Genomic DNA, 19,267 nt, shown 5'->3' on the forward strand with positions numbered 1-19,267 from the left:
TCTGTCTGTTTAAGCTTACTTTGCTTATATGGTCTTTGACCAGCTTCTGTCAAAAGAAAGTATAACGTGGGTTCTGGGGGTTGTTTTTTATTTATTTATTGGGGGAGGGGTTGCAGAGGAGAGATGACAGATTTGCGACTTCACAAAATCAGTGATGCCTTTACATTTTTAGCCAAGGCTATGAAAAATATGTGATGTGTGACAAAGACTGCAATTCAACAAACAATTAAATGCATAATTTAATAAACAAATTGCCTAAACTGCTTGGCCGTGTTGCATCATTTTTCAGTCCAGAGAACGGTGCTGTACGTTAAGCATACTTGATCTTCTGCAATACCCTTCCACTTCGGGATGTTATTTTTCAGTGGAACTTGCATCCTGACTTTTTCCTCATGCATTTTTGCAGACATTTATGCTGTATTTTTTCAGTGCTGATACTGCCTTTAAATGCTAAGCAATTTGCAAGTAAACTCACAAAAGCTTTTCCTCGGATTTCATAGGCATGTGTGCTGCCTCTCTCTGCACCCAGGCCTTGCCAATATGTAGGATTAAACTACTTTCCAAGGTTGAATAAGCCACCATCTGTCTATTTTGTGTGGTGCTGTGCGCCATCCGGGAGACTTGTCCCTCAGAGCGTGTTTCCACCATATGTCACTCTTGAGTGATCAGCCATGCCAAGACATTTGGGAAAAAAATGACAGTCTAGCTGGAAAACCCTTTTAGAATTCCACAGGATGTTCGCCAAAGCTATATTTGTCAAATAGATCAGTCCTCCCTAACCTCTGACAGTATGGCTGAAACTTTATGGATACATTTTCCCGAAGCAGAAAGCACTGCAATTCAGATGATGCAACTACATTTAACTGTCCATAGCATGGGTACTTTTTAGTCTGCCTCAAGAGACTCAAGTGTAATGCATCCTGTAGACAGAATCCAGTGGGCAAACCTGGGAAGGTTTGAAATTATATCAGTTTTGCTTCTCATAATAGCAAAATTAACAAGAATAGAGAAAGAAAGAAAAATTCCAACATTTAGCACATGCATAAAACGATGAAGACTGCCACACTACCTTATTTCAGGCTCAGGATAGTTTCTGAATATGTGGCAGTTCCTAGAAATAGTTTACAAACTCAGAACAGCACTGTTCCCAAAGCCAGTTCAAGGCTGCTCATATGCTGTGACTCAACTGACTTTCAAAAGGCACTGGGTTATGTAACAATTAGTATAAAATGAGGACTGTACTAGATCTACTTCTTACTGGTAAGGAGGAACTAACTGAGAATGTGAAAATGGGAATATCTGAAATTAGTAACCACAAAGCTACCTGTTTGAAATCAGGTATGGGTTTAGAGAGGGCAGCAGCCCAAGTATTAGATATGAGACGAGTAACCTATGGGAATAAGGAATTTTGGTGATGAGTACAATGAATAAAAATATTAACATCTACAAAAGACTGTACACAAACTTTTAAAATGTATTGATTTAAAAATAAAGGTTTGGATTGATAGTGACAAATATTAACGTAACCAAACAAGGATGCCCTATGTGTATTAAAGCATATGAAACAAAAGGCAGCAAAACACCAAATGAATTAATGATCACCACAAGGGATTGGAAACAGACAACAAAATTTTACAAATCCTCCCAAAGATGAAGGTACTGAAAAGACAATGTATCCAGTTAATATGAAGGGGAAAAGTGATAAATAATGATGGGTGTAGACGAAATGGGAGCCCTAAATCAAAGCAGTGGGTTTTAAAAAACACTGTTTCAATTTAGGTCTGATTAAACCCCCATGTCGTGCACACACCCCACTGAATTACCTGCCTTTCCGGCAAGGAGGGGAAAATGAGGCCTATAGGCAGAGTAGTCCCTGGGCTGCAGGGAAAGGAGGGGGCTGGTGTTTCCCTCTGCGGCAGCCCCGCTTGGTAGCACCCACCCTGGGGGGCACTGAAACTGCACCCGGCTCAGACAGTCCTGGGGGGCACTGAAACCATGGAGTGAAGCACCGGGCCCTCAGGCAGGCTCCTGGTTGGGGGGTGGGGGGTGATCAGGCTCACCACTTCTCGCGGGCAGAGTCTGCTTTCCCAGGCTGCTGCCAGGCTGCCTACAGGGCTTCCCGCAGAGCCGTGGAGCTGCACAGAGCCTGGTGCTTCGCTCCGCAGCTGTAGGGGCAGCAAACTAAAACTCTTTAAAGGATTTTTAGTTTGCTGTGTTCCAAGTCATTTAAGGCACGTTACACTGCCGAATTTCCTACAGTGGCTGGAATTAATGCTGAATATGCCGCCGAGGCGTGCAAACACTGACACCATTAAAACAGTGCAAAAGCATTTAGCCTGCTTTAAAGTGTTGTGTACACATGCCTCTCATTTAATCCACACACAGCCTAAATGACCAATTAAAAATGGTTGATGCATTGTGCTTTTAAAATATGCCTCTATAAAATATAGTTAAAGAAAAGGAGACTGAAAAGCCAAGCATTCTCTGTCTGGACGATTGTCAATAACCAGATAGGGATATTTATAAAATAAGAAGTATTCAAATGTCCTCTGCTAATAGGAATTTTACAGTACTAAAATAATGGAAATGAAACCAAAGAAACATCAAACACATGCCCCCAAAAAGTCCCCAAGTACATCACTGATTGCTTTACTGGGGAAAGAACAAACGGAACGTAAAACAGGGTTTACAAAAATTAACCACTTGCTCATATAACATTCTCCTTTCAATTTACTGGTAATGATTTCAAAGGCAGTATATTTTCACAAAGTTTAACTCTTCCTTGGCCTAGGCACAGAGAAAATGCTGCTCTCTCTAGTCAGCCAAGAAAAACTGAACACCTGGACACCATGGCATAAAATCTCAGGTGCCCCATTTCTCAATATTAAACTACTAATTTGTTCATTTGTTCTGCTTGAGTGAACTGTCCCTAAGTCCCTTCCCTCCATTCACAGGCCAAAAAGATCTTTCGATTATATTGCACTGTAATTTTGGTGATACATGTCACTGACTGTCTACAATTCCAAATGAGAGTAAAAGAAAGCAAATTAAATCACTCTGTGCTGTAAACTGAGAAAAGGGGTGCTCTGGTGCAAACATTTGCTCAAAAAAGTTCACAAAACATGTCTGCTGTTAAACCTACCACAACCTGTGGAACAGCTAATACGAAGATCCTCTTATACAGAGAAGAATATACAAACAGTATACACGGGGAATAAAACACTGACATGGGAAAAAAGAGATGTGTCTGGTATTCTCACTTTATTCTGAGTGTCATCATGTGTGCTAATGTCACTTGCTTGTCTCACACTACTTGAGACCCAAGAAAAGGGACCCAGTCAGTCTGATATCTTCAGAGAAACTCTGGTTGTTTCCAGTGTATTTAGCACCTAAATTGAAAGGATGTACTCCTCAGTCATAAAAGCACATTTGAAAAACTATTCTCTAAAAAATACTCAATAAATCTAAAGAATCACTATGGCTTGTACCTCCCAAGCTTTCAATAACTTACTAGCAGAGACACAAGTTGGATGAGGGTGGGAAGAGGGGCCAACAGGCCACACGTTGGGTGGAGGGGGAGAGGGAACACAGGCCACACATTTGGGGGGTAAGAGGGGGACACAGGCAATGGGGGGGGCACATGCCTCCCAAGATTTCTGCACCCACCGTGGGACTGCAGTCGGGGTGGACCAGCTCTAAAGAAGTAGCCTCCACAGCCCAGCACATGGGATACTGTGCACAAGAGAGCACCACACCACCATTGCCACCAAGGTGGAGCATGGTGGTACAAAGTTGACCCCCCACTGCTGCCAGGAGTGGAAGCCATAGCAGTGTGGCACTCTCTCCCATGCCAGGTCTCCCCCGCTGAACTACGGAGGCACCTCATACCCAGAGCTGGTCCGGCCCCACCGCAGCCCCACACCCTGCTATGGGCACAGATGTCTCAAGGAGCACATGCCTCCACACACACTGCCTGTGACCCCATCCCCCCACCGATGCTCACACACCCCTTTCCTCACACACCCACTTCCTTGATCACACTCTGAGAGCAGGGACTAGCAGGTCAGGAGTGAGAGGCACCAGCAGAGCTGAGGCTGTGGGCCGGAAGTGAGGAGCACTGGCAGGATCAAGGAGCTGTGGGTTGGGAGTGAGGGGCACTGGTAGGGCTGGGGGGTTGGGGGTCAGAAGGGAGGGTCACTGGCACAGCTGGGGGGCTGCAGGTTTGGAGTGAAATGCACTGGCAGGGCTAGGGGGCTGTGAGTTGGGAGTGAGGGGCAACAGCAGGACTGGGGGGCTACAGGTCAGAAGGGAGGGGCACTGGCACGGCCAGGGGGCTGTGGGTCAGGAGTTTAGGGCACCTGCAGGGCTGAGGGGGGCTGTGTTCAATTGATAATTATACATTCTAATATTATATAAGCTTAAGTCTGTCTGTCCGTAATGCTTTATTCATGCTCTGATTGGCTGACAAACAGCCAATCAGAGCACAAAGAAGCATTCCAACAGAAGGCAGCCTGCCGTCATGATGGTGGGAACACAGGAGACAGAAAGGGGGGTGAACCCAGCACAGCTGGCCTCCCCCACTCCCTGCCCCCTGGAGGTGGTGGCAACAGAACAGACAGAAGGGGTGAGGCAAGGCCAGCAGGACTGGCCTGTCCCCCCACCCCCCTCCAGCTCCCTGCAGGTAACCCAGGGTGGGAGCAGACCCAGACCCAACATGGAGAAAAAAGCCAGCTCCCTGCGGTATTGGGAGGAGAGTACAGCAGGCCCAGCCCACCCTGGCTCAGCCCAGCAGCTAAGTGGGTAGTGAGATTCCTCCCCAAGAATGGGCCTGGGCTCACTCTACCCCCGCTCCCCCCATGTCTGCCCTGAACCTGCTCCTCCTGTCCCAGCGCTGCTGTCGGGTCAGCCCGGGCCCACTGCTCCCCCCCCACCACAGCAGCCCAGCTTCTCCTCACTCTCAAGCCAGGTCCTCCCTTGCATGAGGCCCAGGCCCAGGCCCACTCCTCCCTTCCCCCTGCTGCTGTGGTGGGAGCAGGCCTGGACCCCAAGCAGCAGGAGGGAAGAGGAATTGGGCCTGGATAAGGGTGGGCCAGGGCTGCAACCCACTTGCTCCCCACCCCCATCATTCTTGACAGACAAGTGGCTAGTGTATATACACACATATATACACACACACATATATACATACACACACACACACATATATACATACACACACATATATGCAGAGAGAGAGAGAGAGAGAAGCATCTCATTTTAATCATGGAAAAATGCAGATTTGGGGGTTTTCAATGAGAGAATCTGACATTTTTTAAATTATAGAATTTGCAATTTTTAAACAGAGTACACATACATCAAGGCTGCTCCAACATTCTGTAATTACAATGCATGAGAGCTGATTTGATTAATCAAGTCTGCTAAAGCATGGTAATTACTGTGCTCCAGCAGACTCTAGCACAGGGATGGGCAAAATGTGGCCCATGAGCCAGATGTGGCCCACCAGATCATTCTATCTGGCCTGCAGGGCCCCCCCAAAATTTAGAACATTAATATTTATCTGCCCCTGGTTGCCTGTCAGGCAGCCCTTGATGGTTTGCCAAAACTCAGTAAGCAGCCCTCTGCCCAAAATAATTACCTGCCCCTGCTTTAGCATCATGTGCATCAGCATTCCCATGCCGAAAAATGGTGGCTGGGGTGCTTTAAATAAAGCTTGATCTACAAGCTTTAGTTAAAGTACCCCCACTGCCATTTTTCAGTGCAGGAATGCTGATGCACATAATGCTCCGGGCACTCTAATTAGAGCAGCTCTCAGAGCCTCTCTAATTAAAGCACATTTCCCCTTGCCCTCCCCCCAGGGCATGCATGTAAATGTCTTTAGGCTAGGGACAGACATTATACATAAACTAGTTTAAGTGACCAGAAACTGGTTTAAACCTGTAACAGAACAGATGTTCAGTACACATAAACCAGTTTGAAAATGGCTGAAACAGGTTTGAGATAAATCTGGTTGAATGTAGTATCAGACTTAACTGATTTGGGTCAAACCAATTTATGCAATATCTGTCTGAGACCCCTCGCTGATTTAAGATAAACCAGACACCCCCAGCATCCTGGCATGCTCCCTGCGTGGGGCGGGGCTCTCTGTTCCTCAACTTCCTTCTGCTTCCTGGCTAGAGCTCTGGCAGAGCCTGTAGGTACAGCAGGGTCTGCTTGGTTTCCCTCTGCCCTACCCTCCACCCCCTCGATGCTTGCTGCTGAAGCAGGGATCCCCCTCCCTCCTCTCCCCCACAGCATGGACCTCAGCCCCACACACCCTAGGCATGTGGTATGCTAGCTAATGCTGAGATGTGTCTGTGTGTGAGTCTCTCCAATCTCACTGGGACAGGCAGACAGAACAGTGACTGCTTAGGGCTGTTTGGAGCTAATCAACAGGTCAGCCAGTAAGCTGTTTAAGCAGAGTTTGAAATAATGGAGAGAGGCTACTGTTTTGCTAATGAAATGATAAATACTGTTATCAGCCCTTTGCTAGCTTGCTTGCCTGTCAGTTTGCTGCAGACAGTCTAAAGAAGCAGGAAGAGGGAGACTGAAAAGCTCTGCATCATCAACAGATGCATGTACTGCACACCCCTCCTTCCCTCAGAGTGCTAGACCCCAGCCCCGTGTTAGCAACCCTCCCACCCCCTAATCAGAGGCCCTGCTGGGGCCTGGCCACACCATGCCCCCCGCCTGCCGCTCAGGACTGTAAAAGGGAGGTTTGCTCTAGAGCTCCCCAGCTTCTAGCCTGAGCCACTGCAGGCACGTGCCTGCATGTCTGACACATCTGACATGTCTTTACAGTTGCAAAGTGATTTAGACTAGCCAGGCTGATTTAGCCTAACCTGCAAAGATTGAATCAATTCAGGCTCACACTTTTTGAATGTCTGTCCTTAGAGACTAATTATAACAAAAGATTTCTTATCTGGCACCCATGGGGAATGGGGGGTGGCTAGATAACAAAATATGCCAGCTCGAACAGGCATCTTTGCCCCGGGCCGTGGGGGCTCAGCAAAACCGGAAGTGCCACTGCGGGCACTTCCAGTTTCACTTTTACCTTACAAGCCGGCAGGCTGGTTAATAGAGGTAGGCCAGCTTGGAAGGTGCCGGTTAACGCAGCTTTAATGTAATTCAGAAATGCCTGATTTTGGGCTAACACAGCTAACTGCCCCTCTCTACTTTTTAAGAATTATTCCTACAAAGAAGCTTGTCAAATGTAAACAGTTGTTCAGAAACCATGCCTACAGGAAATCACTGTATGAAGCAGCTAAACAATTCTCTCATATAAATGCAAAACTCCAATAAGCCATCTTTTAACAACTATACAACTGATGTAAATAAAAAGCAGCTCTAGCAAGGTCTCCATCTGCAGAGGAAACTTCACTCAGAGAGTAACGCTGTTGAAGAGGTATTTACAAAAAACTAAGGTCAAAGAGTTCCTCATATTTGCCGCAGCTGGAGTACTGCGTCCAGTTTTGGGCTCCACAATTCAAAAAGGATGTGGAGAAGCTTGAGAGAGTCCAGAGGAGAGCCACGCGCATGATCAGAGGTCAGGAAAACAGATCTTACAATGACATGTTGAGAGACATGGGACTCTTTAGCCTGGAAAAGCGCAGGCTCAGGGGTGATCTGATGGCCACCTATAAGTTTATCAGGGGTGACCACCAGGATCTGGGGGAACGTCTGTTCACCAGAGCGCCCCAAGGGATGACGAGGTCGAACGGTCACAAACTCCTGCAAGACCGTTTCAGGCTGGACATAAGGAAGAATTTCTTTACTGTCCGAGCCCCCAAGGTCTGGAACAGTCTGCCAGCGGAGGTGGTTCAAGCACCTACATTGAACACCTTCAAGAGTAAATTGGATGCTTATCTTGCTGGGATCCTATGACCCCAGCTGACTTCCTGCCCTTCCGGCAGGGGGCTGGACTCCATCTCCCGAGGTCCCTTCCAGCCCTGATGTCTATGAAATCTATGAAATATTTATTAAACCACTATTCCATGGGTAAAGGCAAAGAGATCTTTCCAATTTCCGTTCCTCAAAGTCATTTCCACATCACAGTTTTCAGTGAGTGCAAACAAGCAGAAACTAATCAGTTAACACAAATGGATCAGAAAAGAGATGAAAGAGTTTGATGACAACTTATAAAACACCACTGAAAATGATGCATCAGCTACTCATGTCTGATTAAAACATCAGTGCTGCAACTCCCTGGTACTACAAGCAGAGAGCTGCCTGTTAAAAATGTCAGCGCAGGATTATGAAGTGAACTACGTACTATGGTTAAACCTGAAACTTCTAGGCAAATCATAATTTACAAGAGCAAAATCTTGTAATTAAAATAACTTGAGATTCACCTCTGTTAGGGAAATAGAGAAGAGGGGCTGGGGGAAAATTAGCTCAGTCTTTCAAAGCAACAAAGATTAAACTATTCTGCTCATGTACACTCCCTCCTTCAGCTTCCCCCTCCTCCCCAAACCCAAGAAAAATATGCCATCACTGTAGGTCAAGGGGGGAAAAAGAAAAACAGGCCCAGCTGCCTCAAGCCAAACAACATGCAGGTTTGCTGTCCTCCCTGCTGTGTTGGCTCAAGCACTTCAGACTGGATAATTCAGAAGCACGATCTCCCAAGCTTTTATAAATGCCAGAACCATCTAAGAGGAAAATAGGACAAGACCACCCCCAGGCAAGTTTGTACTAAAATCTACTGGCTGCAAGGCAGAACTACAGTAAATATCACATAAGACAGACTGCTCTTGCTACAACAATGCAGCCCCCAAAGACAGCGTGTGCAAAAGGGACTTTTGGAGAACAAAGTGTGATGCTTTAGTGTCACCACCATGAAGGGAGAGAAAGGAGGTGGCCAGCTCAAAAACAAATTATAGGAGACATTATGTTTTCAACAATAATCCAGGAGTCATGCAAGTGCAACACTAACTACTCTCTCCAAGGAAAAACGCAGTTCAGTAGCCTATAATACTTCCAAAGTGTACAAGGGGAGCAAGAGCTCTGAATTATAATTTTAGGGAAATAAAACAAGCAGTAATGTGCAATTAGCCTGCCAATACATTTTTTTTCCTTTGAGAAAAACAGTGGTTTAACCAGAATTTTTGCAGCTACTGAGGAGCAAGTGTATGTTTCAAGGCACTCTAGACTGAGTCAACCCAGAAAACAAGCCAAAACAAGAGTTGAAACATCTTTTTTCCTGTGTAGCTCCAATGTGTAACAGCAAGTAGCTAAACAACATGCTCTCCAGCAGATGGCTGAAATAAAAAGAACACTCTTTTTGATTAATTAGGAAATAAATTAATCTGCTGTTAGCACAACAAGTTATCATGCAGAAGACCTGGGTTCCTGTTAAACTTTGGAGCTCAGGGATTCAATACAAGATTTCAGTTCCCCCTGGAAGAGATGAACACTGTATACAAGTCTAGTGAAGAATGGCCCCTATACTGAAAAGCCTACTGGCCACTTTTGCACCGTGTCAGGTAAACAACTTGGCATGAAGGAGAAGTTTTCTACAAATTAAATGGCACCAGAATACAAGTGGAAGAGAGCGTTCCAGGCCCAAGAATAGTCACTTGAAGTTTGGTGGCCCTACATGGAGGAACACAAGCCACACTGGAATGTGTCCCCCACATATCGGGTTTCAGTGAGCAAGGAAGTTTCCTTCACTCAAAATCTATTTTCCTATGATATGAGCACTTGAGTTAGTCCTGGAGAATTAAATAAATGTTCTATCCATAGACCAGCTTCAGCATGGGCAAGTGCATGCAGTTAGTTAAGTATGACCAAAGGATGGACAGACACTAAGCTCATCTGCAGAGCCAGCTCCCCACATTTCCAACTCCCAACTTCACTCCACTAGTACCTGCAACAAAAAATTGATCTTTTGGACTTATGGCTTTGTATACTCTCGTGACAAGCCTGTTCCCCACTCAGGACTTGTGACTGAACAGGTGCTCTGAAAGCAGTTTCCACAGTGGACACTTCAACACGAAGAAAAAAAGATCTAAGAAAGATCTTTTTCCCAACTCTACATGCAATGCACAGAAGCCACCTTCAAGGCAGAGAGCTTCCAGCCCTCTATCAGAACAAACCCTACAGGAGCAGCTGCTTCAGTACTCCAAATCAGTAAAGGCGATTTCCAGCAGGATTCCCCAAACCATTCTAGATGCAGAGCTTGCAATGCTCAAAATAATAAGGCAGCTGCATTTGAGAACTAAGGGACAATTTCAAAACTGCTGTAAACGAGGATGTGGGCAGAGGAGGAGACCAATAGAGCCATATCTTAAAACAAACCCAAGGCTACCATCCAAACTAGAACACTTCAATAAAACTGTTCTGTGTATGCAACCACATGCAGTTTGGAAGCCATTCTCATGGAAAGGGAAGGACAGAGCTAGCAAGAGAATTAGTTGCTGTTTTTTGAAACCAAAAATACTGTATTATCAAGAAAGGAAAAAAGAGGAACAAATAACCAAAGCAAAACCAGGGCTCAACTCATATTGTAAAAACTATATCCTAGCTACTCAGGGATATAATTCATCTAGACAGCTGCTTGCATTACTTCTCCCTGCAGACCCTGAAGCAACTGGCTGAAGAGGGGGAAATAACCATGCTAAAACTTAAGGAGAAGCCCATAGAAAACATTGGTGCTTCAAAGCATATCTAAGCTGTTAGAGCACATGTGTAATAATAAGGGTGAACCATTCTTTTTTGAAACTGTGGTTAGGAACATAGGACTAGAAGCGGCTTTTTCAGTCCTTTACATTTATCCAGAGTTGTAAAAACTGTCCTCTTCAACTTCTCTCTCACATCACAGGCACAAAGCATATTATGAAAACGAAATCAAAAACACTCTGCAACAGGGGTGGCCAACCTGCAGCATGATTGCCACAAGTGGCACAGACAACGTTATGTGTGTGGCACACAGCAGATCAGGGAGGGGATCAGCAGCACAGCAGCAGATATGGCAGAAAACAGGACAGGAGATTAGGCAGAGAACACAGGGAAGAAAGTAGCAAGCAGAGCAGCAGAGGAATGGGATCACATTAGCACTTAGGGAGGATGTGGGGCTGATTTGTGACATACCTGCCAGAAAGGTTGCTCCCCAGCTGCTCTACAACATAACACAGAGAAAAACCAAGGGAAACAAGATACACCTAGTGCCCTCTGCAGCAAAAGCAGGGAAGCTATTTAATTAATACATGACCAGATGATCCTTGAAAGAACATACCCTTGCTACAGATGAAGTCAACAACTGCCCTATTCCTTACCAATCTGACACAGAAGAAACATTCCTTCTTGATCCCAAATCTGGCTTGACCCCAAGAAAAAGAACAAGATGCTCCAGTGAGATATCCGCAGGATTTCTAAGTGACAGCAAAAGCACCAGCCCACTAAACTCCTCTGCCTTTACCTGACTAATGTCCATTGCTTCAGAAGAAGATTAAAAACAACAAACAAAAAAAAACCCAGAAGCCAATAAGCATTCAGAGGAACAGAACTGGAAACCATGCAGGACAGCCAATAAAGGGAATATGAGTCTTTCTATGGCCTTATTAAACTACTGTATGAGATGCTGGTATGAAAGAAGCAAGTCAAAGCCTTCCTGGAATACAGCTTGTAAAACAGTTCCATCAAACAATTTTTACCTTTAATTCATCATAGCAAATTTAGAATAATGTGACAAGATCTCACGCAGTAATTGCAAAACCCTGTTCTTCCAAGGCATTCCACAATGTATAAACAAGACATCAACCAGGCAAATATTTGCAAAGCCTTTACTTCCAAATCAAGAGCTGAACACAAAGGTATAGTGTGATTGTCTGAGCTCAGCTGAATGTGCATCATAACACATCTTAAGGTATGATTCATGTTACTATAAGCAATGCTGAGAATCACTAGCTAGTAACTTAACTTATTCTAATGAATCTACAGCATGAATGGGAGATACACCAAACTAAATGTTATTGCAGTAAAAACTTGGGATAAGAACCCCTTACACAGAGTCAGCAGTCACTACAAACTTCTGCTCAAAAAGGAGTATAGCACTTCAAGCCTGATAGCAGATGCGTCCCATATCAGAATAAATACCACCTCATGTTTTAATGCGATTCTTTTCTGTACCAGCTGGTACAAATTGCAATACTGAGTTGCAACTTTGAATGCAAAACCATAATAATTTAACGCACTTGGATAAGTTAAAAACATAGTACAGTAGTTGCAAGTTCTCCCAAGAATTAACACAGAACTCTTTGATGGTTTTCTGAAAGTACTATGCCTCATATTATTACATATGTTACATGATGCTTTTTGTTCTCGTTATCTAATGTAAGATTAGGTAAGATTACCTACTGAAACCAACATAAATTGGTGTTGGATACAATTTAAAAAGTCTTCATCATTTTCTCTTTCAAGGCAAAACCTTCCTGATTACTTGGTGAATATGGCTTCTGTACATTATGTGAACTAGCTTCTGTAGGAGAGTAGATGCTTTAACATGATTGTAAAAATAAGTTTGAGCCATTTAAATGACTTTAAAATGGTGTGTTTTGCTTAGCATCATTGCAGGCAAGTCTCAAAGCAACAGGACATTAGTAGAATAAAAAAAAGCAGTAATCTTCCGAAGTAAGACATTTTGTAGGCATGAAGTTTTCAATTTTTTCTACTTTTAACTCCTCAAGTTGGGTTAGAGATAACCTGGGTCAGCTAAAAAATACATCTGGGTTAACTAAAGATGCCTGACATTTCATTTCGTTAACCTGAGAGAAAAACCTGTCTGATTGTGTCATATCTCTCTGGAAAACACAGATTTAACTTCTCAAACAATGTCAGAATTGCTTATTAAGATGGTGGCAGATGATAGCAGGAAACTGGCTGAAGTTCAAGGAAAGCTACAGCTTATGACTGAAAGAGTATGGGCCAAAAAAAAAAAAACTCAAAAAAACTCAGACGCAGTGTTAGTGGGATACATTAACCGCAAATACATCACTGTGACAATCTACATTATTGACTCAGATTAGGAAAAGATGATAGGAGGTTATACAATGGAGTTTCATTAAGTAAAAGGGACAGGAGGAAAGCTACACTTCTTCCCTAGTTTGTAAAAGACCACAGTCCTGGACAGGGACAATTTTAAGCCCTATATACAGGTCACACGTGGCTCCTTTTATCCAAGGAAAGGCCATGACTTACATCAGCACTCTGAGGAAGATACATATATATGATCAACCTTCTTCCAGGAGACAAGGGAATATACAAGCACACCCACAGGTTAGAAATCCTACGCCCCATTTTCCATTCATCCTCTTGTACACCTGCTCTGGGAGCACATGGGACCATTGTTGCATCTAGAACATGATAATTCCCCACAACCCAAGCCCAATGGAACTTCTGTTCCAGACCCCTCCCTGGTTTAAGTTAACTCACAATCCCCCAGCATCCCACAATGCTTTGCAGCCCTGGGCTTGGCTGTGCTGCCTGCTCCAGAGAGCAGGGCTAGCCCTGCTCTTCTGCTCTATCACTGGCTGAGAAGTGGGTGGGGGTGGGCATAGGCAACTGGCAGAAGGGGAAATGGGGGGGCATGTGCCCAACCCCCACAGGGCCAGTCCCACCGCCGACACCACCAGCAGCATTTGCGGGTGCTGGCCAGCTCCATCCCCACTGCCAAGGCCACCAGCAGCATCTGTAGGTGCTTGCCAGCTCCCCCAGACTCAGGAAGTACCAATTGCCCATGGGGGTGGGGGTGGGGGTGGAAAATCTGGCTCAGGAGTGCAGCTGGGTCTGCCTGGTGGAAACACAGCAGCCCCTGCCAGGCTTTTCCCCACTTGCCACTCCAGCAGAGGGGGCAGGGGCATGACTAGACGCATGCCCTGGGCCAGCATGCTGAGACAAAGGGGAGGGAGGGGGAAACAACTTCACTTTACCCGCTGCACAGCTGCATTAAGCCCAGCTGTGACCCAGCCTTTAAATTCATTCCAGCACTCTGCCCCTAGTACAAGTGTTCCTATAACATTTGCTATCATGGGATGTAGTATATTCACGTGCATACAACATGCCCCAGAATATAATACGCACCTTGTTTATCAAAGGCAAAACAAATTAAAAATGAATCTTTACTTGTAGTAACTGAACTGCTCCCTGTGGATTCCTACAGATTTCACTTTTGGTTTTACCCAGGAAGTAGCAGAAACTGCTCTTACCATATTTCTCAGACATAATGGAAATTCCAGTTCCCAGCAAGTGTTTGTTTGGGGGTTTTTTGTTTTTTTGTTGGGGGGGGGGGAAGGTGTATGCTGTATGTGAGAAAATATGGTATGCATCACCCACTGCTGCTTCAGCATTTTCACCACTAGATTCATGCAGTCAGATATGTTATCAATAAAAGGTAGCCTGACTTCTAAAGGGTACAGAGCTCTGGAATCTTTACATTTGAACTACATCTTGACCCATACACCATGTGGTTCCTGTATATCGACAGGCTAAGAGAAAAGAAAATCTGTACAAAGTAATATTTGAATAAATGATGTGGCTTCAGCACTAAAACCTCTCTTTATTTGAAGCTGCTTAGCCTTTCCTCATTCTTGTTGGTTTCATTATACTAAGAGGCAGAGAGCTCTGTAAACAGATTTGCTTAGTTTCCATGAAGCTTGCCAAATTTCCGTCCTGCGGAACCAATTTTAATCAGAAAAAAAAAGCAAAAATGAATCCAATGTCCTTCCCCAGCTCCAGTCCTAATGCCTTTCTTATTCAGAACACAGGGTAAAAAGTTGAAAGGGAAGAAATCAGTCACAGGGCATCAAGATCAAAGGTTAATTTGTTTATTAACCCCACCCAAAAAAAACATGCACCCCAAAACACCAGACCACTTTGAACAATAATTCTTCCCTTCTCAAAGCTGTGGAAAGTTTTTAAAGTTAAGGCGGCCAACAATGACCTTGTTTTAAACTGGAGTTCACAGTTATTTCTAAGGAATTTGGTTTTAGTAACTTTCAGCTGAAGCCGTTCTCATGAAAATACTTCCAAACCACTAACTTGGCTAAAAGAACGTTTAGTAAAGCAAAATAATGTTTACTTTCTAAACACATTGTATTTCTTTTTTTTTTCCTGTGCTTTATCTTTCAGAGCCTTTGTGAAACTTAAGAGTTTAAAGAGGCAGTTGAAGGAAAGAGGAGATAATACCCAGGAATGATCTTCAGTGACTCTGGGTGGTAACAGATATTTAACTGGGAATAAAAATGAACCGTGCTGGATGATTTTACATACCACTGCAACATTACAGTACAATGTGCATTAAGAACAAAACTAAAAGCAAGGAGGTATCTAACATTCTTTAGGATGTGAAACTCATGTAGATGCAGCCTCTGCCAAACTGCAAAGCCCAAGTTCCACCCTGAGTAAAAGAAAATCTCAGGTACCCATTAAAACACAAACATACATCACAACTTTCTAGCCCTTTTCAGACCTGTTAAGTATTGGCCATCTTTTTTGAGACTCACACATTTGGCAACTCTGTCCCACCTACCTGCATCTCAGGCAAGACCTCACAAACCATATTCTAATCACAGAATAACATTTGTGTTAGCTGGAAGCTAGGAGATGAAGACAGCTGGTCTCTCTTTTTTTTTTTTTTTTTTTTTTATTACTAGCATTAATAAATCTGTGCAATCTAGAGCCTCTCTCCTGGACGTAGCCTCTTTCCTACAAGTTTAAAAAAGGAATGAAGAAGTTGCACAGGATCATTTCCCCCCAAAAAAGGAAGAGAATTCAAGATTCTAATATAATAAAAGCAAGACCCAACCACCAATCCACATTGTTTTTCAGAGTGCATGTACCAGATCTGTTTGCTTGGCTCTCTCGTCTATAACTAGTGCTAACCACCTACTCAGAGTCTGCTCTCACAGCTAGAAATGGAAGCCCAGAATCCTGATACTCTACATTGCACGGCTGTCTCACAAACAGCCAACTGCATCTTACATATGCCTCAAGAGGCTAGCCCACTGAGAGGCTAAAACCTACTTTCTGTACCTGCCGATCCTTCAAGCTAAAGTGGAATAGGCCTTTGCCTTATAAATGAAGACCCCAAATTCAAACCCTGCTGACTACCCATATAAAAAAAACCCAGGATGGTTAAACACCAGCATACTTCATAAGCAGAAGACCGTGAAATGATCTGAATTCTCATGGATCTTTTTTAACACTTGGGCTCTGTAAACTTAACGCTCCCTTAACATGGTATTTTGCCCAGAGACAACAAAGACCCTGCTTGGTTAATGTCCAAAATGAACAGAACTTGATTAAATATGTTTATGTTTCCAGAACACAAGGCTCATCTCAAAAACATATTTTCACCATTTTCTGAGGAGCTGGGAGCCAGGGACGTTGTTAGCAACTTCTAGACCAGTGGTTCTCAACTGGAATGCTGCAAAGTGGCTGCCTCCACAGCCAGGTTACAATGCCCCATTCACCTCCTGCATAGGCAAATCAGGAAGCAGCTGTGCCCAGAGCCCACCTTCTTTCTGAAGCCTCTCCTGGTTCAACCCCCACCCCCATTCACCTCTTGGAAACGGGGGAGACCAGGTAGGCGGGACCCTCCCTTGCTGCTCTATTTCCAGAATGAGCATGCAGAGTCAGACTATATATGGCTGAAGCATGAGCTCCGGCCACAACCCTTTCCACTGCCTGGCTGCAGGAGTCAAGCTGAGCTGTCAAGCAGCCATTTGCACTGCCTGTCCAGTGGGGCCAAGCTGGACTGTGGCAGCCCTTTACCCTGTCAGCCAGAGGAATCCTGCCATGCTGGAGCAGTCATTGGCACCATCCAGCCAGGCACACCTAGGACAGCCCTAGGGGCAGAGGAGGGTTTTGCCCAGGACACAAAACACATTTGTTGTACCTCTGCCCTTTACTGCTTTAGGTTTATCAGAAAATCCTAATGCAAGCAGGAGCAAGCGGCAGAACATCAGCTAGGGACCAGAGGAAAGCAAAAGGAGTAAATCAGCGGTCCGCGGCCAGGGCGATGCCAAATTCAAACATGGCATGGAGGGGTGCCCTTTCAGTTTCTATAGTAGTTGCTCACCTGAAGCTTTAGGCAGGACTAAAAATTGTTCCTTACAAAGGGAATAGTCTGTTGGCTCTTCAGAGCTGCCAAGCATGACACACCTTGAGAGACACAAGTATTTGGCAGGCCAGCTGAGTCCTCACACTGCCATGGGCCAGAGGTCCATGTACCATATTTACTCAAATTCAAGATTACCCTGAATTTAAGACCACCCCTTAATAATCAGATTCTATACTTGGAAAATTTCTAAATTTGTTAAAATTGTCTGCGTATAGAACCTAATTATTGCAGGATCGCCTTAAATTCATCCCGCCCACTACTAAAAATGAAGAAAACAGCAGCAGGCAGGCAGGTGGCAGGGTTGTAAGGTGGCCTGACCTGTCCCTTGCTCCCTGTTTCCCGTTCCCCACCACTTGCTCTCCCTAGCTCCCCACCTGGTGCCTGCAAACCCCAATGCCTGGCCCCGTCTATGTATGCACTTCCTCATGCTCACCCCCTGTGGTACCTGACCTCCTGGAACCTGCCCACCACCTCTGCCCCACTTGCCACCTGCCCCACTGTTGCTTACTCTGTAGCTCAAGTCCCAGCTCCAGCCCAGAAGCAGCAGTTCTAACAACAGCAATTCTAGTCCCAACCCTGAGGACAAAGCTAGGCCAAAGCTGAAGCCACCACCACCACTGGGGGCTGGAGCCAGCATGTACTCTGTGCTCCAGGCCAGAACAGAACCAGGAACGATACTGGAGGGTAAGCAAAGTGGGGAGGGCAGAGACAGCAGAGGGGCATGAAGCAGAGCAGAGTTCGGGGTAGGGCAGCAGCATCTGCAACTCCAACTCCAACCCTGAACCTCTGGCCAAAGTCAGAGCAATAGCAGCCACCTGCCCCCTCGTTTATACTGAAATCCAAGACATGGTGCTCCCCCGCCCCCCCCCCGTCATGTTATATGGTAAAAATAAAAATAAATAAAAAAACGCCTTGGTTTGAATTCAAGAAAGTAAGGTAGCTAACTGTTGGTGTGGTGCCTCTACTAGAACCAAACTCTGTCTCTCCTACCAGAATCGTGTGGAGTTCAGAGAGAACATGGCAGCAACAGTGGCACAGCAGTAGCTGATGGTGGAGGGCAGGGGTGGAAGGCAGCCTGGGACTGATGGAAAACTGAAATAGGGAAGGGAAGTAGGAAGCGGACTTAACCTGCAATGGGGAAAACCAAACTGCTCATTAGACCTGTACAGGCTAGTGAGTCACCCAATTCAGACAGGGCAGTGCCCCAGGGTAGATAAGCCGAACACCTTGGAGAAGGGGCCCGGCAAGAAGCCAAGCTCTCCAGAGAATGCAGCTACATGAGAACACTGGCAGATGCTGAAGCCCTCCAAAAACAGAGAAATAAAAGCTCCAGGAGATGAGGGCTGCTCAAATGTGCATCTACCCAGAGTAGGGGAGAGTTTTATTAAAGTGGTAGCTTTTTTTTTCCTTTCTTTTTTTTTTAGTTTACATCTGCAGACCAGGTGCAGCAACTGGGGGTGAAGAGGAGGCGATAGGGGTGCCTGAGAGGCATGCTACTAAGTCCTGCCAGGGACAGAGGCACGAGCCATGGGTGGGTGAACTGAGGACTATATTTACTAGGGTTGTTAAAACTATGCTCACTGCAGATTTTAATTAAAAGGCACAGGTTTCTCAAAACTGCACTTACAGTCAACTAGAGGCAGTCTGCTCTTGGTTTCTCTAAAAATACAGCCACAGATTATTTTATTTGGAGAGAAATTCTTCTGTAAAAACAGGAACATGCTTATATTTATTAAAATGGAACTTGTAGTATCGTGATTGAGATGAACGTGCAGGACACCAATTATGAAGGACACGCCCACATTTTCCCCTGGGAAGGAAAAAAATCCCATCAGTATTTCTAGAGGGAAAAGGAACCCATTAGGAGAGTGGGGGAGAGAGGTTGTGAAAGATGCCTCCAGTGGCCTTGAAGAAAACAATATTAAAATCAGGGCATGATGTAGAGAAAGAGAGAGATTTAAAAGTTTCAAAGTTACAGTGCTGCATCAATGCTGCTTAAAAGGGACAAGTGTACTCAGGTGCATATGAAGTCCTCTGAATACAAAGACTGGTTTCAACCATGATACATCATAGGTAAGACCTATGTACCTACCACTACAAAGAACAGGACTGGGG

General features: G+C 45.0%; 1 protein-coding gene across 5 annotated transcripts in view; it reads right to left on the reverse strand.

Annotated features, from left to right (window-relative positions):
- The window catches only part of LDLRAD4 (low density lipoprotein receptor class A domain containing 4), a 467,644-nt gene that overhangs the window by 399,295 nt on the left and 49,082 nt on the right, over positions 1–19,267 (reverse strand). The gene's annotated exons all lie outside the window — the stretch shown is intronic.

The sequence above is a fragment of the Crocodylus siamensis genome, chromosome 3 (genome assembly GCF_052110815.1).
Source record: "Crocodylus siamensis isolate JL-2025a chromosome 3, ASM5211081v1, whole genome shotgun sequence".
Taxonomy (NCBI): domain Eukaryota; kingdom Metazoa; phylum Chordata; order Crocodylia; family Crocodylidae; genus Crocodylus; species Crocodylus siamensis.